Consider the following 23803-nt stretch of genomic DNA (forward strand, 5'->3'; position numbering starts at 1 on the left):
GGCTCCTTCAGTATCTGCTGACAGTGCCACACAGTGAAACATCCTGCACTATAACTTACTTTACAAGCTCACACTCCAAGAATAGATAAGTAAATGCCCTGGAGTTGTACTCTTGCTAAATTTCTCCCACTTAAACTCAGAAAACAAAGCAACTATTTAGTGTGTTATGGCATACCATAAGGGCATTTTCCTGCAACTCACCTGTGGCTTTAGGATTCATTTGCAACAGAACCGATGAACACCACCTCATTGTTCCTCTTTTGAGCTATTTATTGTTCACTGCAAATTTTTTATAATTTTTTAATGTCTTGCACTGTGCTGGTGCTGTGAAACAACAAGTTTCAGGACATACGTCGGTGTTTAATTCCGATTAAACATTCCTGTTTGGGGATGACCAATTCATAACTTGTTACAGATTTGGAGTACATTCCATAAATCCAGGTTTTATATGAAGGTCAAATTTAACAACCAATAAAAAGCTGACTAACGAATAGATCTGGGAAGGATAGACTAAATAAATCATTTGCGTAAGCAGTAATCCAAGCTAGAAAGCGGATGCAGAATGCATTCAGCCCTGATGTCCTACAACATCCCAGCCAACTGTGCAGGCATTTCTATTATTTATGTTAATGGATAAAAGAAAAATCACAAGACTGGCTCCTGCTTTATCCAGATATAGACAAGCATAAATCTTGTTTTCAGGAAAAGAAATGAAGGAAGGAATAAAGTGCAAGGTGGACAAAATGATTAAGATTGAAGTAGAAATATGCATAAATGAATGATGGGGTTAAGCAGGATTGATGGAAACCATTGAAGCTATTTAAGTATTTTTCATATCAGAAAAATTCAGGAAAACATGATTCAGGAAATTCTGAATTACCGAATGTTGTGTGATCTACCCAAAGATTCAAATAACTTCAAAAGAAATGTAATATAACAATGTTCTATTCATTAGACTTCCTATTTTTCAAATTGTTTTGCAGAGAATGATCACTTCAGGAATTCTTAGCCAACTATATTCTTTAAAATAAATTGGTACAGTGTGCAGCATGTATAATGAAAACTGAGAGCCAATGTAACATCTGTTACTTCTAAGTAGGAAACACTTTAGCTGCAAATTTCATGGTAAATTTCTTTCTATCACATGGTGTGGATATTGCTAGCAAGAAGATGAAAGCAGTTTTCTTTGATCCAAACTCAATGTATGGCTACCGAGGAAAATAGGATTTACCCAGAAAAGCCTCAGGGAGTGGCAGGAGGTGGGAGACTTTCGGGACAGGATGAGATGAAAAGATGAGCTCAATTTACCAGTCAATGTCCTTAATGCTAAGTTAAGTAGTTAGACAAGTTAAACAGAGGAAAGATTTAATTTAGTCATGGGTAGATAGGAGGAATTGTAGCTAGCTAAAAGAAAATGTGAAAGGAAATCTCTAGAGTAATGATGGTTATAAACTGCTTCCATTTTATTTTTAAGTCAATTGAGTTGGTCAATTTGAGAAATAAGTATCTAATTCAACATCAGTAGCCATATCCTCTCAAGAAACTTAAATAGAGAAAACTAAAAACAAAACGTGTAAATCTCTCCACTTCATGGCAGATTTTTGAAAATAAATTCATTATTACTTAATCTATATTGTTCTACATGCTGTTGCCATTTATTTATTTATCCCTAAAATTGTTTATTCTCTATCTGAATTACTTTTATGCATTTACCAACTTCATGTGACTTTACTTTTTGTTGGTACTTCAATGTACTTTCTGTTTTCGTTCTCTCCAGTCAAAATCTTAAACTGAAGAATCTTGTTCCAGACACTGGAAGGATTTTAAATCAGCAAGAATTAAGATCAGCACATGTTTACCAAGCAGAGAACATTGGTCAGAACGAGGCAAGTCTGAAGATTTCTTCTTGGGAGTGATTAATATCAATAATGATTCCACTTTGCGAGGTCTGGAGAGTGTATTGGCTAACTTTGGAATAGGTTACATAAGAACAGTGGGCACTTCTGAGATGCCATCAAATGAGGAAGTCATTGATTATCCATGACTGTAATATCAAGCTCTGATGACTTACGCTAAACAAGAAGTGCACAGCAAATGAAACAATGCGGAATGTCCTAGATCATGCAGAAGTCAAAAATTAAACTATAATTTCAAAGGAGAAAAACTGCTAATGAGTGCCTTTCAAAGTTCTAAGTAAGTTTATTAATTAAAGATACGCAAGTATCATCATATATATGAGATTTGTTTTCTTGCCAGCATGCTCAGTCAATCCAAGGATCAGAATAGAATCAATGAAAGACTGCACCCAATAGGTCGAACAAACAGCCAAATTGCAAATAATAAACTACAAATACAAAAAAAGTAATAATACTTAAATAAGCAATAAATATTGAGAACATAAGATGAAGAGTCATTGAAACTGAGTCCATAAATTATGGGAACAGTTCAGTGGCGGGGTGAGTGAAGTTATCCACTCTGGTGCAAGAGCCTGATGGTTGTGGGGTAATAACTGTTCCTGAACCTGGTGGTGTGAGTAGCAAGGCTCCTCTACCTTCTTCCTGATGGAAGTGCAGAGAGAGCTAGATATGCATGTATATGATTCACAAAAAGGTTAGTAGACAGTTGTATCAAAAGCAAAGTGTTGGAGTATAGAAATTGGGAACAATTATTATCATGCAGAATAATGGTGAGGCCACAGTTCAAATCCTATGCAGCTTTAGTCCCTTTTAGATAAAAGATATACTGGCTTTGCAGCAATCTGAAAGAGATTCATAAGGCTACCTCCTAGGATGAGAAAGCAACTAAATTATTCAGATCTACGTTCATTCAAACTTAGAAGGAGGAGTGACCTTTCCGAAACACATATGATCTTTAGGGGTCTTGACAGGGTAGGTGTTAAGATGTTTCCACAAGTAGGGGAATGTCAAGAAAGGTTCATAGGTGGAAAATATGGAAGTGGTCATTTAAAACTGAGGTGCACATGAACAACTTATTGGTGAACAACTTGTCAGCAATTATAAAAACAAATATCAGCAACTTAACTTGCTGGCAAATACTATATGCATACCATGGTGGTTTCAATTACTTCAAACTTCTATCTCTACTGCTTCTATTTGGTGAATTATGTGCAATAACATGGGGGATAAGATGGGTTTTTTGGCAGGCTAGTGATTCTATGATTATGTCTAACCTCAGCCACTATAAGACAGTGATACATCTGAGCATTAACTTTGGAAGGCAAAGTCATATCACATTATGGCTCAGTTTTACATTTTGTATAGGTATTCTGCATAGATGATGTTTTCTCCCCTATATAAGATTAGAGAATAAAGGACTGCTAATGATTTTAGCATATTCCACAACCAATGATAGTGATGAAATATGGAAAATTGCCTTTGTGCACAGTATGAATTTGATATTAACAAAAGAAATCGCTCATTGATGTTTGTTGAATGAGAAAAAATAATACAGGCCCCAAATCCAGCATCTTAAAATCAAAATGATATGGAAGTATCTTAACTAATGTTGAGTCTATCTGTGGAAAGTTGGAAGATTTTCAAAGTGAAGTGCTTCTTTATAATTGACACTAGAACAGCAGTCCAGATAGTATTCAAACCTCTGGTGCTGGTGTTAAAAAAAGTTCATTTAGACCATAAGATATAGGAGCAGAAGTAGGCCATTCTGCTCCACCATTCAATCATGGGCTGATCCAATTCTTCCAGTCATCCCCCACTCCCATACTCTTCTCCTCATACCCTTTGATGCCCCGGATAATCAAGAACCTGTCTATCTCTGCCTTAAATGCACCCAATGACTTGGCCTCCACAGTCACTTGCGACAACAAATTCCACAGATTTACCACCCTCTGACTGAAGTAATTTCTCCGCATCTCTGTTCTAAAAGGAAGTCCTTCAATCCTGAAGTTGTGCCTTCTTGTCCTAGACTCCCCTACCATGGGAAATAACTTTGCCATATCTAATCTGTTCAGGCCTTTTAACATTTGGAATATTTTGATGAGATCCCCCTTCAATCTCCTGATCTTCAGGGAATACAGCACAAGAGCTGTTAGATCTTCTTCATATGGGAACCCTTTCATGCCTGGACTCATTCTTCTGAATCTTCTCTAAATCCCTCTCCAATGTCAATATATCCTTTTTAAAATACGGAGCCCGAAACTGCACACAATACTCCAATTGTGGTCTCACAAGTGCCTTATAAAGCCTCAACATCACATCCCTGCTCTTATATTCTATACCTCTAGAAATGAATACCAACATTGCATTTGCCTTCTTCACCACCAACTCAACCTGGAGGTTAATCTTTAGGGTATCCTGCACAAGGACTCCCAAGTCCCTTTGCATCTGTGCAAATTGAATTCTCTCTCATTTAAATAATTGTCTGCCCATTTAATGCTTCTACCAAAGTGCATGACCATACACTTTCCAACATTGTATTTCATTTGCCAATTTTTTGCCCATTCCCCTAAACTATCAGTCTCTCTGTTTCCTCAACACTATCTGCTCCTCCAACTACCTTTGTATCATCGGAAAATTTAACCACAAATCCATTTATCCCATAGTCCAAATCATTGACATACATCGTAAAAAGCAGCGGTCCCAACACCAACCCCTGTGGAACTCCACTGGTAACCAGCAGCCAGTCAGAATAGGATCCCTTTATTCTCATTATGTTTTCTGCTGATCAACCAATGCTCCTCCCATGCTAGTAACTCCCCTTGTACTTCCATGGGCTTATAACTTGTTAAGCAGCCTCATGTGCAGCACCTTGTCAAAGGCCTTCTGAAAATCCAAGTACACCACATCTACTGCATCAGCCACGGTAATGTCCTTCTTCTATTTGAACATTTCTTCTTATTTAGATTATATCTGTCTTTCACTTCCCTCATTTTTCGCAGGAACTCCAGCCATTGCTGCTCTGCTGTCCTTCCTGCTGGTGTCCCTTTCCAGTCAACTTTGGCCAGTTCCCCTCTCATGCCATTGTAATTTCCATTATTCCACTGAAATATCAACACATTGGAATTGAGTTGATCCTTCTTAAACCTTCAAGCGAACCCAATCATATTGTGATCCCTAAGGGTTCCTTAACCTTAAGCTCTCTTATCAGATCTGCATCCCCTGAGGGCTCAACAACAGGCTGTTGTAAAAAAGCCATCCCTTAGACACTTCACAAATTCCCTCTCTTGAGGTTCAGTACTGGCCTGGCTTTCCCAATCTACTTTCATGTTAAAATCCCCAAAAATTATCATGAATTTTCCCTTCTGACATGCCTTTTCTATCTCCTTCTGTAATTTGTAATCCACATCCTGGCTGCTGTATGGAGGCCTGCATACAATTGCCATTTGGGTCCTTTTACCCATGCATTTTTCTTAAATCAACCCATAGAGACTCTACACCTTCCAATCCTACGTCATCCCTTTCTAATGATTTAATATTATTTCTTATACACAGGGCCACACCACCCCCTCTGCCTACTAATCTATCTTTTTGGTACACTGTATATCCTTGGACGTTCAGCCCCCAATGACAGCCATCCTTTAGCCAAGTTTCAGAGATGGCCACAACATCATACTTGTCAATCTGTAGCTGAATTTCAATTTCATCCATTTTATTTCTTCTGTTGCGTGCATTCAAATATAACACTTTCAGTCCAGTATTTGTGGCTTTCTGTTGAAAATTGTCTCACTGGCTGTGATTATGCCTCATCTCCTGCCTGACCTTTCTATCATCTCTGTTGTACACTATCTTTGATGTAATTCTGTTTTCCCCTTCCTTAGCCCTATCACTCCAGTTCCCATCCCCCTGTCAAATTAGTTTAAACCCTCTGTAACAGCTCTATTAAATCTGCCTGCTGGGATATTGAACCCCTTTGGGTTCAGGTGTAACCTATTCTTTTTGTACCTCCCCCAGAAGATGCATCAATGATCCTGGAACCTGAAGCCCTGCCCCTATACCAGTCTCTCAGCCACGTATTAATATGCCTGATCATGCTATTTTTGCACTCATTAGCACGTGACACAGGCAGCAATCCTGAGATTACTACTCTGGAGGTCCTGCTTTTCAACTTCCTACCCAACTCCCTGAATTCTCTCTTCAGGACCTCCTCCCTTTCTCTACCTATGTCATTGATACCAACGCGTACCAAGACTTTTGGCTGTTCACCCTCTCACTTCAGGATACTCTACACCCGATCTGAGACATCCCATATCCTGGCACCTGGTAAGCAATGCACGATGCAGGTATCTCTATCAGGCTGACTGACACTCTACTTATATTCCGACTGGATAGCCTCCAACCTGATGGCATGATTTCTCTAACTTCCGTTAATGCCCCTCCGCCCCTTCTTACCCCATCCCTGATTTATTTATTTCCCCTTTCCCTTACTTTTTCTCTCTCTGCCCATCACTCTTTGCCTGTTCTCCATCTCCCTCTGGTGCTCCCCTCCCCCTTTCTTTCTCCCTAAGCTTCCCGTCCCATGATCCTTTCCCTTCTCCAGCTCTGTATCCCTTTTGCTAATCACCTTTCTGGCTCTCAGCTTCACCCCACCCACTCCGGTCTTCTCCTATCATTTCAGCTTTCCCCCTCCCCCTCCTACTTTCAAATCTCTTACTATCTTTTCTTTCAGTTAGTCCTGACGAAGGGTCTCGGCCCAAAACGTCAACTGTACTTCCTCCTATAGATGCTGCCTGGCCTGTTGCGTTCCACCAGCATTTTGTGTGTGAGGCTGACAGAAGTTCCTGTCTGTTCCCCTCACTCTGGAATCCCCTATGACTACCACATTCCTCATCTTCTTCTCTCCCTTCTGCACCACGGAACCAGTCTCAGCCCAGAGACCTGATCACTGTGGTCATCCTCTGTTAGGTCACCCCCTTCAACAGCATCTAAAACAAGATGACGATTACTGAGGGGGATGGCCACAGGGATGCTCTCTGCTATTTGAGCTCTTCCTTTCCCTTCCCTGACAGTCACCCACTTATCTAACTCCTGCAGCCTCTGGGTGACTAACTCCTTATAGCTCCTATCAATCTCCTGCTCACTTTCCCTAACAAGCTGTAGGTTATCAAGCCGCAGCTCCAGATCCCTAACACGGTTTCTCAGGAGTTGTATCTCGGTGCTCCTGGTGCAGATGTGCCCATCTGGGAGACCGGAAGATTCCCAGGATTCCCACATTTGACACCCAGAGCCCAAGTACTAACCCTACAGACATGCTCTCTATTCCTCAAAAAAAAATGCAAGGAAAAAATCCGAAGTCCACTTACCTTGTCGATCCCGAATGAGCCAAAGCCCTACCACTCTGACTCAGACCACTCCATCGATGACCGCTCCTTTGATCTTTGGGGAGCTACGTATCACATGCTGGTCTGGAACTTATTACGGGTTTCTTTGAAATAGATGACAAAAAACATATTTAAGGTTCTAAAGCATCTGTTAAATGCTCCTACATAATGTTTTGCTCAGGCAGGAAGTTTTGCTTTATTGGATAACAATTGTTTGGGGTATATGTTTCCAATGTTTAAAAGTAAATGTACACTATGAAGACTTTTAGAAATTTACTTATAGATTTTCCTTTCTAGAAAAATCTCTAGAAGAATATATTCAACTGCTATACATAATTCTGAAAATATTTCCAAAAAAAAAAAAATCCGGATCACTTTCTGTCAGTGCTTCACAAATGCAGCCATGAATTGTTGGAATTTTCATATCTTTGTCCTGAAGGAATGCTCAGGTTCTGACTCATAACATGAAGAAAGGAAGATGCCTCATTAACTTGTCCTTAACACTTACATTGACATGCACTTTCCTGGGAGAGAGTGGATTGGATAGAACTTGTCCTGCAACTGCAGTAGGGGCAAGGCAATATCAAGAAAACATTGTGCTGTCACCAAAGTACAGTACTGGAGTTTACAGGCCAAGCTAAAAAATATTACAGATTGAACTCATTTGACTGATCTACTCTTCAATGGACTCTAGAATATAAGTTCAAATTTAAGTTTAATTATCATTGAAACATACATGAATACAACCAAATGAAACAGTGATACTCCTTGGCCAAGGTGCAAAACACAGGACCAACAGTCATACGCAGCACAGGGCACATATAAAGTAGCAGTAAACATGCAGTTACTCAAAAAAAAATAGCCCAAATCCCTGAGTGAGATATCTGGCAAATTGATGGAGCATGGGTGGTTGTTAGCAAGGACAAGCAGTTCTCAGCAGTCTGCAGACAGGAGTACATACACATGGAATCCAGCTTGTCCTACACTGAGCGAACACTGGAGAGCAGCACCAATGGGAGAGGACAGCCCCCAATGCAGCATGGACACCATCACCGCCAGCATGGTCCTCCATGCACATCACCTCCGGTGTCACCCCTCCTGGACTGCTGAACAGGAAAGCCCATGACATGAGACCGTGTCCTCACTACAACTGAGGCCATAAAGCTCCTCTACCATTGGTCTCACCAATAAAACCAGTGAACCGGACTAGCAATATTTTACAACTGATTCAAGAAAAACGTCCAAGACAATCACTCGCTACTACACTGCCCACTGCCTTTGTGCAGACTTCTCTGTAGCAGGCAGCAACACGGTCTGCATGAAGTTGAGTTCTTCTGCCAATAAGCAATTTGCTAATGGGTTAGACATGCAGTACTCTAAATTCTTAATGTCCAGCATTGTCTTGCAATCATAAAAGAAAGGACATTTAATAAAGACAAAATAACTTTTGGTTGGCCCTTGAGAGGCTGCTGGTCCAGACCACTACCCTCTTACCTCCAAATTCCCTCCGTTTAGGAAATTTAGGGATCTTCCAGCTATGATATTGATTGTGATGACTTAATCCATAATATAATATGTGTACACATTTTGTTTCAACCCATGACCTTTCTGGAGTGGTTAGTTTCCAAGTTCAGTGTCAGCTGTTGATCATCTATGTGTTTTCCAGCTTATAATGTACACACGATAAAAAATCAAAGTTCTCCTGCCAATACACTGATGAAGCTTTTTCTTCCCATGGTTCATTGAGTTGTTTTCCACAGTGACACAGCCTTTATATTACACCCTTCAGTATGTTTCAATACCTTATGTTGGCTTTGTTTGCCAATCTTCCTTTCTCCTTAGTTGAAGAATCACTGTTATCAAAGCACATTTTACCTACCTTAAAAGACCCACAGGATTGTGTGACAGTGAAGGAGAACTACTTCTTCAGGTCTAGGTTGTTTAAGCAAATATTCTAATAAATTCAAGTATCATAAGACTGAAATTACACATCTATTGCAACCAATTAAGCAACCACACATTACAACAAACATAGAAATTGTTTGAAAAATACTTATTTTTGGCTGATGCTTCAAATAGAGCTTTAAAGACAACTTGTTTATCTGCAAGAAGTCCATGTCAAAGTCAATAAGCTAGGGATAATAACTGCTGAATTTCTTCCACAGCTACACGCTGCACAAGCTACGCAGGCACAAAGGGTGTCGGGGAACCATGATAATGTACAGATATTTGAATGTTACTGAGGCCTTCCTCTGATTCGGGTTGACCGTAGATATTGTATCCTAGCTATCTACGTGATACTCAAGTCAGGGCAGCATGATATGGGCAAGGTGTTTTCCATGCAGTGGGCCCACCTTCTCCACACAGCTGATGAATCCAAAGGAACGGCAGAGGCTGGTACAGTTTAGCACCAGCAGTGTCACAGGAGTTATCAGTCAGTGTAGGACTACCTTACGGACTCCAGCTCCAGAATATTCCTCAGGGCTTACACCCAAAGCTTTTCCCATGAGTGGGTATAGCAAGAAGGCAATAGAGGTTTGAGATCAGAATTTTCCTTCTCCTGAGTAGATCACGATTGGTTTTAAGGTGACAGTAATTCACCTTTGCCATTTCTCCTATCAGTAGAAACAGTTCCACTGACCTTAGTAGCTAATGAAGGCCAGGAGCTGGGACTTTGTTGTTGGTGGTTATTTGAGATGCATGCCATTAGGAACATCCCCACTACTCCCTCACAACACCCCCCCCCCCCAGCTATGACAACCTTAAGGAGCTCTTATAAGAAAGGTTGAAAAATATTTTTCCATTAGAGCATCTACCTTTATTAATTCCAGAGCTCTTGCTTCCATATTGCTACCTGAGACCATCTCCGTATCAAAGATCACCAAGTTGAATGATTTCTCATTTCACAGATGTTGCCTGACCAGCTCAGCTTCTTCAACATTTTATGTTTTTTTTCTAGCATCGGCAGGTTTATTTTCATTTTCTACAGTTTTATAAGTCAAGGAAAGAAAGAAAAGATGGGGAAAAAAATCACAGATATACCCCCCTCACCCATCTGGACAGATAATGGAGGAGATTGCTGGTGTGTGAGACACAGGGTAGGTAACTTGACTTAATAGGCTTCTTTTACCACTTAGGCTGTGCACTTCCAAAGCATGGCAGAGAATTCTTACACCATTCTGAATGCTCCTTTTCTACCTAGCAAGGTCAAAGGCCAGAGATTCACAGAAATTGATAGGGATATTGAACTTCAAAGAAGTTTTCAGCATATCCTCAAATCTTCTTTCACCTGGTAATCACCAATGAAAGCTAGGAATAGAGGGATGGGAATCTAATGCTGGCGTTAGGAAACTTTGTGTCCAACCCAATATGGTTAACACAGAAACTAGAGCACTGATGCTGAGCACGATGGCAATGCAAAGTTGCAATATGCCTTCAAAATAAAATCCACTGGGAGTGGAGATAATATTCAGGACTGAAGGAGAACCATTCAACAGTGACGACTCTCCAGAAGCAAAGTCACCCTTATGTCTGGTCGAACTGCATGATGCAAACAACTTTCTTTGACAAGGTCAAAAGATTCATGAAATTGGCTTGGTGGAAGGAGTCAGCAGCTTGTAGTGGAGGGCCAGTTGAGATTGAAAGCCTGCAGCCACAAAGATCAGTGCTCATTCCACTGTTTTTTGTCATCTATGTTAAGCAATTTGAACAACTGTGTTTAAATTGTCAGTGAATTTGTACATGGCACAAAAATCGGTGATGTAGTTGAAATTGTAGTTACTGTAGTAGGTTCCTTAAGGTTGTTATAGCCAGGGGTGGTAATGGGGATCAGTTCCCATCACCTATTAAATAGTCCCAATGCTGTCCATCTCAAACAGCCTCTGACAAGCAAGTTCAACTTCTGGCTTTCATGTGTGGCTTAGCTGCTAAGCCTGGCAGAACAGTTTCTACCGACAGGAGAAGGAGCAAATGTAGGTTATTGGCACCTTAAAACCAGTCACTTCAGACAAATGGGGCCAATCAGCCATGATTGGCAGCTCATCTAGAAGGAAAGTTCTAATCCTAAAGCTCTGCTACTTTGCAGCTATACCCACTCAAAGTGAAGACTTTGGGAGTAAATCCAAAGCAGGAGTACCCAAGGCATTGACTTCCATACTGGCTGGCAACTCCTGTGATGCTGCTGTCGACCATCTCTATGGGTCTCTGCCATTCATTTAGATTCATCAGCTGCACAGAGAGGGGAAGCCTGCTACATGGGCAACAGCTTGCTCTCCTTATCGTACTGTCTGGACTTGTGTATCACATAGACAGATGGGACACAACATCCATGGTTGACCCGGAACCATGGAGGGCCTCAGTCAAAAGTGAATAGCTTATCCATGATTACAACATGATCTAGGTGATCTGGGGAGGTTGACCAAATGATGACAAATGTAATTTAACACCAACAAATACATGGTGTTGCATTTTGGTCAATTAAAATAGGGCAAGCATGGTGGGGCCCTAGAAGTGTTACAGAACCAAGAGAGCTAGTGGCAAGGTAGACATGGCAGTAAAGGAGACATTTGACAAGTTTGCCTTCATTGGTCAGGGCATTGAGCACAGAGTTAGGATGTTAAAAGGCAGCTGCATAAGTTGTTAAGAGAGACCAGTGCTAGAAAGAAAATGCTGCTGAGATTCACAAAGATGTTACTGGGACAGGAAAGCTTAAGTTAGAAGGATAGGCCGAGGATTTTTTCCCCACTGGAGAATAGAAGGCTGGGGGTGACTTTAGAAGTTATGAAGGGCATAGACAAGGTTGATGGCCATTGTTACCCAGGGTAAGGAAGTCTAAAAGTAGGGGACTTTGATTTAAAAAATGGGATTACAGTGTGCATATAGAATGAACTGCCAGAGGAAGCTGTAGAGACATGCACAATTACAGTACTAAATGATATTTGAACAGATATATGGAGATGGTGAAAGATTAGAGCAGGGGTTCCAAATCTGGGATCCAGAGACCCTTCAATTAATGGTAGGGGCAATGGTATAAAAATGGCTGGGAATTCCTTAGTTAGAGAGATTTGGACTGAATGCAGGCTATCTGAGGTAGACAAACTTGATCAGTGTGTATGAGGTTGACAAAGTCTGTTTGTGCTGAATATTTTTATGCCTCTAACATGTCTGCACACTTTCAGACTCAGGGCGCCAAGAAATCACTAAAACATACAAGTTCTTATTGTACTCAACCATGCAAATGCACATTACCAGTTTTATCTCTATTCTTGTCATGATGGTTATTAGTTTTAAAGAAATTTTGCTGGTGTGTTCAGTACATTCTGGGTCTTTAGAAAAGAGAAACAACCATAAAAGTCAGAAGTTAATTTTTGAAGGACTTTACCCTGAAACAAATCCAATTTGAATGCTTCAAACGTACCGGCCCAGTGGCTGGCAACGACCATGGAGCAGCAGGGTTCTTTCCCATCATTCTCTAACTCACTCGGCCCAAGCCAATTTCTTAACCTGAAAAAAAATCCAGCAAAGAAAATCTCTAAGACCACATGCTGCTGAAATTTCATTTATATTCCAAAGGCAAAAGCCTACAGTATTAAATAACTTTCAGTCTGTCTTTTGCACATTGGATGTATTTTTGCGTGCAGTTTTTCTGTGATTCTACTGTGTTTCATTTTCATTTACTGTGAACGCCCACAAAAAAATAACTCTCAGGGTGACAAATATGTACTTTAATAAATTTACTTTGAAATGGCCAGTCATGTAAAATAACAGTGTATAACCAAAATTTATAATTATACCTTAACATCCAGTATTAATAATTAATCCAGAATTATCCAGTCAAGATGGCACCAGCGTACAATGCTCCCTTGATCAGCACCTTCCAGATAGCAAACAAAATTATCTTTTTTATTTCTCTTGACTGTTTTCACGTTAAATGTGCAGCTGGGACTGGTAGAGCCCGCGATTTACAGCTTGGAGATTGTTTGAGTGATCCAGCGCGTTGCTGTCTCTGAGAAGATTCCGGGAAGCGAGCGCGCACTTGGACGGCCTCAAGGCATAGAAACTTTGAGATGCGGCGTAAGCTGATGTTCGACTCCATTTTGCCATTTGAAGCGTCCATTAATCACCGATTAAAGCTTTAGGGAAGAATGAGACATTGAGGCAAATGCAAATGGTGAGTGGGAGCTCAGCACCAACTGCCCTCCTTTCGATCGCTGCTGGAGAAGTAATCTGTGAGCAGTCTGTCACTGTGTGGCTCGCTGTGGCAGACAGCTAGGCCTTTACACTCCTGTGGTGTCCCTCTCTTTCAATGAATGTTAGTGATATTGCAGGCTGGTATCGTAGTTCCGTGTTTATGGATTGAACTATTGCATGTATGGACTGTGAGCATTTTGATTGCCCACTCCTGTTCCGTTTTCATGCGCGAGGGGAGGGTGTTTGAGGGTTCTTGTTCTATCAGTGTTTTGCATGAGGGGAGATGTTTTTCTTTGAGGTCTATGTTCCTGCTCCATTTTGTGGAGGGGAAGGGGAGGGTTGATGATCAGGATAACCTTTTTTGTTTGGGGGGGGATCTGGAGAATACAAATTTCAGAGTTGTATATGAATATGTGCTTTGATAATAAATGAAGCTTTGAATGAATATAGAAACTAGAACATTGTTTCAAGTCATATTTCCATTCTTTGTACTTTGCTATATAGATGTGTTTGCATCAACTCCATAAAATCACAGAAGTCTTGATTTTGTTTACCAATGTAATAGATTTTTCAAATACTGTCATTCATTCTATATTTATTAAATAGTCAAATTATTTATGCTTCGAGAGAAAAAAGAAATACTCTGGGAAATAATTGAGTTATATACTTATACATTTGTGGGTAAAAAAGTAGAAAAGTTATTAAAAGGATTGTGATCTGTGACAAAACTCAACTAAGGAGGGAAACCTACATTAGAAGCAACTTCCTAGGTGCATTTTGCAATTGCCAAAATGTAAAGTTTCTTCTGCAGATCTATTGCTTTAACATATTACAGGCTGTCCCCATGTTATGAACACCCCTACACAAGCTCCCACATCAGATTCGAGGGTGGGGTGCATACATTCAGTCCTACAAATAAAATGACTAAAAAAGTGGAAATTTTTCTATCAGCCATGTGCTTTTCATTAAAATACAGTGGAAGCACGAGTTGAGTGATTTGTGCATTTTCTGACTTCATCCATCTCTTCACCCCACACACACACACAGGATAAACAGTCAACAATTTATCCAACCCCTTCATCAAGATTGGAGAGCACAGGGGCAGAAGCTAGAAGGAGTACAGCTGGCAGACAATAGGGGATGTTTTTTTTTTGGGGGGGGGGGGGGGAAGGCAAGATGAAAAAAGCTGGGAGGTGATAGGTGGAAAAAATAAAGTGCAGAAGGAATCTAATAGGAGAGGACAGTGGACATTGGAAGAAAGTGTGAAAGGAAAAGAATACCAGAAGTTAGATTAACCTTCTGACATGCCTGACTTTGAGTTCCTCCAGCATTTTGTGTTACACAAAATTAGCCCCCTTTATTTATTACAAAGCTGCTTAAACAGTTTTGCTCATATTCCCATTGCAAGTGATAGTTGCAGAATTCTATTTGCAAAGCAACAATCACACACAGTAGGAAAACAGGAACTTTAACCACTGGGATGAAAAAATACAGGTATACAGCTTTCCTGTCAAATTTGAAGATAAATAATTAATGGCAGATTAAATTTGAATCATCTTGCTCCACTAGTTTACCAAAATGGCATTTAGTTATTTGAATAAAATCTGCAATTTTCACATTGCACTCATGCACATTATATGCCACATGAAAAGTATACTTTCTTGATTTTTTCCCCTCTCATCACGTTTCAACAGGTATCCAGTCTTTTACTCATTACACCGATATGTACAAAGGAAAGGTGGCAATCATGAAGTCATCAAGTCAAAGCCCAATCCACTCCTCCAGTGTTCATGCAGGTTTATTCCCAACAGTCCTTGTCTATTTTCCCCATCTGTTTGATTCACTTTATTAGTTCCAGCTGACCACAACCAACTTGGAAATCACTTTCAGACCCTGGTGTCTTTTAAAGAATGTTTACATAGATAATAACTAATGCAAGTATAGAATACCATTCATAAAAGCAAATAAATATTTGGAGCACAACAAAAGGAAATAAAATAACCAATCTTAAAATTCTCTGGCTAGCCACTCATCTTTGATCCACCACCAATCCTAGCTCATCCAAGAATCTGTTGGAACCCCTCAGCTCCAGCCAGGTCTCTTGTTGACAATGAATTTCCAGTCCAGCAGGGCAATACTGTGAAATCCAACCCCCATTTCCAGACCCTTCTGTGGTCTTGCCCTTTCTTTTCCCTGCATTTTAGTTCTACCACCCTCATATTTACTGGAGCAACCTTGGACTCAATCACTCCAGCACGAGAGGCCACGCTTCAAGCTCTATGGCCACCAAGTCTGTAATTCTCAAGACTTGAAATTGGTTAGCAAAATACTTGCAGTCTGTCTACATGGACCACCTTGGGCTTTACGTTGCATGCAATTTTTACTTCTTCCCACTCTGACTTGTCCAACTTCAGTCTTCTCCATTACTATGAAAGGGGTCAAACAAACTGGAAGAACAACAACATCCCATATTCCATTTGGGTATCTTACAACTCAAATTATGCATTTTCCAATTTCAGGTAGCACACACTAAATGCTCCCCTTCTACACAGATCCACCGAGTTCACAGCTGCTCTTTCCTCAGTACTGATGGAGGATCTCAGCTAAAAGCAGAGACCTGCTGCTTTTGATTCCACAAATGCTGCTTGACCCAAGATTTTCCCCCCAGTATTTTTGTTTTAGAGCTCCCTTTCTACCACCGATTTAAAACCCCCGTAATTGCTACTCTTAAAAGCACAGTGGTTAACAAACACTTTACAACACCAGCGATTCAGGTTCAACTCCCATCAGTGTCTGTAAGGAGCTTGTATGTTTGCCCCACAAGTTTTCTGCAGCTCCTCCGGTTTCCAAAGACTTACAGTCAGGATTAACAAGCTGTGGGTGTGCAATGTTGGTACCAGAAACATAGCAACACTTGGATCTGCCCACACCACATCCTCAGGTTGTGTCAGTAATTGACACAAGCAACACATTGCACTGTGTTTCAATGGACACGTGGAAAAATAGAGCAGGAAAAAACCACCGGATCTTTAGAACCTCTCATTTTAAACAAGGTGTCCAGTTGCTAATACTATGGCAAATCTCAAGATATAAAGATGTCCTGAAAACAAGAATGTTCTTGTTTAAAGTCCACCCCCCTCCCCAACAAGGTAGGTTCAAACAGAAATCCTGCAAAATTTTTACAACTATTCACTTTATTTTATCAGCATTTTTACTTCAGTTTTGTAAAAAGTGTATCCACTATATTGAGTTATCCACATTTCTTTCAAAAAGAGGGCTCTCCACCACAATGACCTTTTATGCCACTTCTTAAGAATTGATGGCTGCTGTTTAAAATTAACCTGCCTTACTGTCCATCAGCATTATTACTCGGAGACTCAATCTTCCTTCTTGTTATTTAAACTGACAAACCAAGCAGCAAAGTGTGAAGCATTCAAAGTAGTTCTGGAGCTCGGTGGGTCACCCCTGCCGCATGAAAGATTGCCGCACTTCCCCCGGAGGCAAACAGCAAACACGCCATTCCTGCGGCAGCCAGCAGCTGTTAACAGCTCGCACTGAGATCCATCAGTGGCACAGCTGGGCCGGAGGGAGCTGGCTCCATGCCTGAGGGGCCTCAATTGGACCCCTGTCTACTTCAATCCTTTCCTGCAGGAATTGCAGCTTTACAGACAGCCATCGATGTCTCACTCGCGGATACAAACCGCTACAAACACAAGCTTCTCGGTGATTCAGACAATTCCAGCGCGGTGCCTGCAGCTTTTAAGGTCGGCGCTAGCTTTCTTAATTTGCCATCACTCATGTGATGCAGACCACAAGCTTCTAAGGAATTTACGCAACCGCGATGGAATTTTCGGTGCTTGTTTATGTAACTAACATCTCTTAAAACAATTAGAACTACTCAGGTTCAACCACTACCTGGAAAGTTAATACCTTCTCTCAATGCAACATTAAAATTGTACTGTTTTGTGTCTGTATACATTTGGTTTTCACTAATTTTTATGCTTTACCTTTTCTTGCTGTTTTAACGTGCACTTCCTTTTACAGGAAAATACCCGGGTCTCGACACGATTGGTAAGAAGTGAAAAGTCTCCATTTTTGATCAGCCCCCATCATAATTAACACCCTGTGGAACTGACAGGAATCTGGCTGCAAACTTTCATAAAAAAAACTACTTGGAAGCAGAACATCTGTTTGTTTTGATTACTCATCCTTAATCAGACTGGTTGTCTTTTTCCTGTTTTCAGGAACTCCCACTTTTAAATAGCTTATCATTTCGCAGTGAAATGGTGACACGTTTGAGATCTTGAACCCCAGATGAATTTACCAACGCTAATAAAAGTTAGAATGGATTCTTTGGGTGGAACAGAACCAGATAAAATTGGTTAAATGTATTAAAATGCTTAACAGGAATTAAATGGATGACTTCTAGTATTTTTAATACCAGAACACATAAAATGGCATTTAATGCAGTGTATCAGGTAATCATTAGACTATGACACTTTATTCTGATGAGTGGAGATGGTGCAGTCTCAATTGCTTCACATTCAACAGCTCACATAATTAGTTTTAACAGTTACTATCTCCAGTTCAGTCTTGAATTCAGGAAGCTAGTCATTATTAGCAAGATTGCACACATTATGAAAAGAAAACTAACTAAGCCTGCCTAAATTAGACTGGGATGAATGGTTCTGGTCTCTTGTTGGTAATTCCCAGTCCCTCCCATTCCATCAAAATTCAACAATTCTATTTTTATATCATTGTGGAATCACATTTGCCAAAGGGAAGGCAATAGGTTAAGGAGACAGATGACCCATCAATGTTTTGAGGGATACCTAAAGCATCAGCCTGTCTGTCACACCCATAACAACATTAGAATTCAATGCAAATTATAAAAAAAATTGAATAGCATTTTAAGTATTTTGCTTTACTTTTCATGGTATTTTTCATATATTCTTACATTTCAAAACCTGCAGGAGGGGTTTAAGGCAAGGATTTTTTAATGTACTGTTAGATGCTCAGCATTGTTCAGAAACCCATTGGCTGAGTAGTTCAGGCCATCAAGTTAATTCCTCACATCTGAACCAGGTAAATTCAGACTGTGAAGTGTGCACAGGAGCAGATTGTAAATAACAGCCCTATGGCAGTAAGATTTGCTCCAATGAACTGCACCAGACACAGCCAATGAAACACACAGGTTACTACAACACTGTAAATTAGATTAGTACAAGAAACTGTATTACAAAATAGTAAATATGGTTCTTACTAATCACTTCTGCCCAAGCCAAACTGTGCACATTAGGACCAGCAAGTAATAAGTCCTAGGAAGTAGTTCTGAACTTGGATGGTAATATAACATCAGCAATATTTATTCAGCTTTCGGATTTTCTTTTCTTTTGAATTCAATGAATCCCAATTCTCCTTCATAAGATTGTTGGGTAGCCTATTTCATTGACTCATTGAACATTTCTACCCCCCCCCCCCCTATAATAAGTGTACTGCATTTGTGTGCTGTTCCATAAATTTCAGGTCATTTAATTATTCTGTGATTTAATTAATTTACTTAATCTAGTGATTAGAAGCAGAATTCAAAGGAATTTAGGGATTAATCAAATGTTGTCATTTGTAACTACAAAAGATTGTAAACAGAGTAACATGGACTGGCAAAATACACCTAAACTTGAATTAAACTATGGATTGTAAACTTCTGCTTTATCAGGGCTATAAATGTTGGGGCAAAGCCCTTGTCCCTGGCAAAATTAATTTGAACTAATATTGAAATATTAAACTCACAATGTAAACTCAACTTATACTTTCTACTGGCTGTAGATGACTGTTTGCTTAAGACCATAAGACATTGGTGAAGAATTTAAAACTCAAAGTAAGTTTATTATTGAAGTACACCATATACAGAACTGGGATTCACTTTGGAAGATGTTTGAGTCGATTATTAAGAATGAAGTCTCAGGGTACTTGGAGGCACATAATAATATGGGTCGTAGTCATCATGATTTCCTCAAGGGAAAATCTTGCCTGTCAAATCTGTTGGAATTTTTTCAAGAAATAACAAGCTGGATAGGCAAAGGAGAATTGGTTGATGTTGTGTAGTTGGATTTTTGGAAGGCCTTTAATCTTTCTCTGCTCAAGCTGTAAAAACCCGAGGTGTACGCATAACTGAGCACACTTATTTTTAATTGGTAGGCACCTTCAGATTATTGTAGTGGTGTTTAGTATTGAGTCTTTCTGGACATTTGCATGAATATTTCTGTGTAGGCCTAATTGTTTAGAGCTATTACTTAGTGATTTTGGGATGATACCAGTTGTAGATATTACTATTGGGACAATGTACCCTGTTAATGTTCCATAGTTTTTTTGATTTCCTCTTTTAATTCAGCATATTTCTGGTGTTTTTCTCTTTTTGATTTACATATGCTGTGTGTGTTTGAAATAGCTATAACTATTAAGTAAGCCGATCTTGCTTGTTTATCCTGCAGTATTGTATCCAGACAGTTATTATGAATTGTCCTGTCTGTAATAATGGATCAATGATTATATCATTTGTAGGACAATGACTCTAATACTGGATCAGGCTTGTATGGTATCTTTTATGAGTTTGTATTTTAAAACTAGATTTTGGTGAATGATGTTTGCCACTTGATTGTGTCTGTGTAAGTAATCAGATTGAGTTAAACTGCTGCAGGATCCTGTAATGTGTTGCATTATTTTGGGTTTCTCTTGGCATTTTCTGCTTCTTTTGTCTTGCGTTTATTGTCTCCTATTATGTACTTTTGATATGTTTTTTGTGAACATCTGGTCCTGTATTGTCACAAGGAACCCCTCTGATTCTGGGAAGAGGTCTCCAGCTCTGAGCCAGGCATTCAATGCTTCCTTGTCAACATCAAGTCTGCTCAGATCATGGGGATGTCTTCCATTTGCTCACTTTTACTTCTGTAGCAATAATTTCTTTAGTTTTCTATGTTGTCCTTTCATTTAAGTTCCGTGGTGTGTACTTAACAGAAATGCTCCTGTGGGGTGCTGAATCCTGTTTTCATTGATGTAAACGTATTCTTAGAAGTTTTATCTGACTGTTGTGTAATTTTTAATGTCTTTTATTCCTCTTCCTCCTTTTGTCCTAGGTAGCACTAATCTTTTTGCATTGGAGTATAAGACATAGAAACACAGAAAACCTACACCATAATACAGGCCACAAAGCTGTGCTGAACATGTCCTTACCTGAGAAATTACCTAGGGTTACCCATAGCTCTCTATTTTTCTGAGCTCCATATACCTGTACAAGAGTCTCTTAAAAGACTTTATTGTATCTGCCTCCAGCACTGTCGCCGGTAGCCCATTCCATGCATTCATCACTCTGCGTATTAAAAAAAATACCACTGATATTTCCTCTGTACCTACTTCCAAGCACCTTAAAACTATACCATCTCATGCTAGCCATTTCAGCCCTGGGGAAAAAAGCCACTGACTATCCACACGATCAGTGCCTCTCATTATCTTATACACCTCTATCAGGTTATCTCTCATCCTCCATCGGTCCAAGGAAAAAAGGGTGAGTTCACGTAACTTATTCTCATAAGGCATGCTCCCCAATCCAGGCAACATCATTGTAAATCTCCTCTGCACCCTTTCTATAGTTTCCACATCCTTCCTATAATGAGGCGACCAGAACTGAGCACAGTACTCCAAGTGAGGTCTGACTAGGGTCCTATATAGCTGCAACATTACTTCTCAGCTCCTAAACTCAATCCCACGGTTGACAAAGGCCAATGCACCATATGCCTTCTTAACCACAGAGTCAACCTGTGCAACAGCTTTGAGTGTTCTCTGGACTCAGACCCCAAGATCCCTCTGATCCTCCATACTGCCAGGGGTCTTACCATTAATACTATGTTCTCTCATCATATTTGACCTACCAAAACGAAGCACTTCACACAAACTCCATCTGCCAAATCTCAGCCCATTTTTTTGCATCTTATCAATGTCCTGCGGTAACCTCTGACAGCCCTCCACACTATCCACAACACCTCCAGACTTTGTGTCATCAGCAAATTTACTAACCCATCCCTCCACTTCTTCATCCAGGTCATTTATAAAGATCACAAAGAGTAGAGGTCCCAGAACAGATCCCTGAGGTACTCCACTGACCTCCATGCAGAATATAACACGACTACAACAACACTTTGCCTTCTGTGGGCAAGCCAGTTCTGGATCCACAAAGCAATGTCCCCTTGGATCTCATGCCTCCTTACTTTCTCAACAAGCCTTGCATGGGGAACCTTATCAAATGTCTTGCTGGAATCCATATACACTACATTTACTGCTCTTCCTTCATCAAGGTGTTTAGTCACATCCTCAAAAAATTCTATCAGGCTCGCAAGGCATGACCTGCCTTTCACAAAGCCATGCTGACGATTCCTAATTATTTAATGCCTCTCCAAGTGTTCATAAATCCTGCATCTCAGGATCTTCTCCATCCACTTACCAACCACTGAAGAAAGACTCACAGGTCTATATTTTCCTGGGCTATCTCTACTTCCTTTCTTGAATAATGGAACAATATCCGCAACCCTCCAATCCTCCGGAACCTCTCCCGTCCCCATTGATGTTGCAAAGATCATTGCCAGAGGCTCAGCAATCTCCTTCCTTGCCTCCCACAGTAGCCTGGGGTATATCTCATCTGATCCCAGTGACTTATCCAACCTGATACTTTCCAAAAGTTCCTGCACATCCTCTTTCTTAATATCTATATGCTCAAGCTTTTCAGTCCACTGTAAGTCATCCCTACTATCGCCAAGATCCTTTTCTGTAGTGAATACTGAAACAACATATTTCTTAAGTACCTCTGCTATCTCCTTCGGTTCCATACACACTTTCCCACTGTCACACCTGACTGGTCATAGTGTTTTATTATTATTATTGTTTTTTTTTCCTCTCAGCTCAAACTGGTAAAACCTGAGGTATGGGCATAGCCAAACACACTCATCTGTCAATTACTAGGAATTTACAGACTATTCTAGTGGTGTTTATGTGGCTTTTTCAACATTTACATCAATATCACTGTGTAGCCCTACTTGTTTAATGCTATTGTGTAGTGCCTTTGGGATGATACCAGTTGTCGATATTGGGATAATGTATACCCTGTTTATGTTCCATAGTCTTTCAGTTTCCTCTTTTAGTTCAGCGTATTTCTGGTGTTTTTCCCTTACTGATGATTATCATTCACTTATTATTATTTCTTTGTACAGTTTGTTGTAATTTGCACATTGGTTATTTGTCCTGTTGGGTGTTGTCTTTCATTCATTCTATTATTTCTTGTATTTACTGTGAATGCGGGTAAGAAAATTAATATCAGGATTGTATGCGGTGACATCTATGTACTTTGATAATAAATTTACTGTGAACTTTGATTTTTGAACTATGCATCTTTCTTAGTGTTGAGACATGGTCACCGCCTATCCAGAATACAAAACACAAAGCAAATATTTGAATATACCAATAGTATGCAAAGAGAACTTTGTATTATGGGATATTAAACAATGACTTAACATATGGCTTGAGGTGTTATAATATCATTGGTACATGTCAGAATGAAAATCAGCGTCAATAACTATATCTAATCACATTTAATAATTCATACTTATTATCCTCCTACCAAGCCAGATTGCCTAGAATTCTGATAGATGCCTGTATAAATTAATAAATAGGAATGTTACAAGTTTCCAGTTGTTTATATCCAGGATATGTCCAAAATTCAGTCAAATATAATTTATTACCAATATATCTTGATTGGATTATTTTTTATAGTGATTCAGATTTCTTTAATAAATCACCTTCCACAATCTATTCAATTATAGAAAATGGGTTTTACTTCGCAGTTCTTTGCTTGATTCCCACATCAGCTTATCTAGCCATTTCATGGCAAAGGTTGTTCTGGATCCAGTGGGTCAATGATTCTGGTTTGTATGGGCCATTGTCCATGTTTGGACAATAGAAGTGGTTGAAAGCTTTAAAATGATGTACATACACTTATGGAGTGAAGGTTGCAGGTTGTCATAAAGCTGAGGATGTCTTCATGCACTCAGTAAACACTCACAAAGAGAACCCAGAAAAGGGAGAGAGACCACCATAAGAAATAAATCACCCATCATACCTAAAGGGCCTTTTAAAGTGATTATCAACTCTTTACCTATTATTACCGGTTGATTTCTTCTTCTGGCTATATTTGTGTTTGATAAGGAACTTTAAGTGGCAAAATTATAAAAGATTTTTATTTGATTTTGAGGGCCTCTGCACAAACCAGTTGCTCTT

The 23803-nt window shown here is 39.8% G+C and overlaps 1 long non-coding RNA gene across 3 annotated transcripts in view; it reads right to left on the reverse strand.

Annotated features, from left to right (window-relative positions):
* Positions 1–17629, reverse strand: part of LOC132378565 (uncharacterized) — a 35154-nt gene extending 17525 nt beyond the window's left edge. For 2 of the 3 annotated variants that reach the window (XR_009507108.1, XR_009507112.1), the window contains exons 1-3: positions 17491–17629; positions 12711–12796; positions 7277–7398 (exon numbers count right to left, since the gene is read on the reverse strand). This is a non-coding gene — a long non-coding RNA (uncharacterized LOC132378565). Of the gene's footprint in view, positions 1–7276; positions 7399–12710; positions 12797–13086; positions 13976–17490 lie in introns of those variants that run through there. The other variant, XR_009507114.1, reaches the window with a different exon arrangement.
* Positions 17630–23803: the final 6174 nt, after the last annotated feature.

The sequence above is a fragment of the Hypanus sabinus genome, chromosome 2 (genome assembly GCF_030144855.1).
Source record: "Hypanus sabinus isolate sHypSab1 chromosome 2, sHypSab1.hap1, whole genome shotgun sequence".
NCBI classification, from domain to species: Eukaryota; Metazoa; Chordata; class Chondrichthyes; order Myliobatiformes; family Dasyatidae; genus Hypanus; species Hypanus sabinus.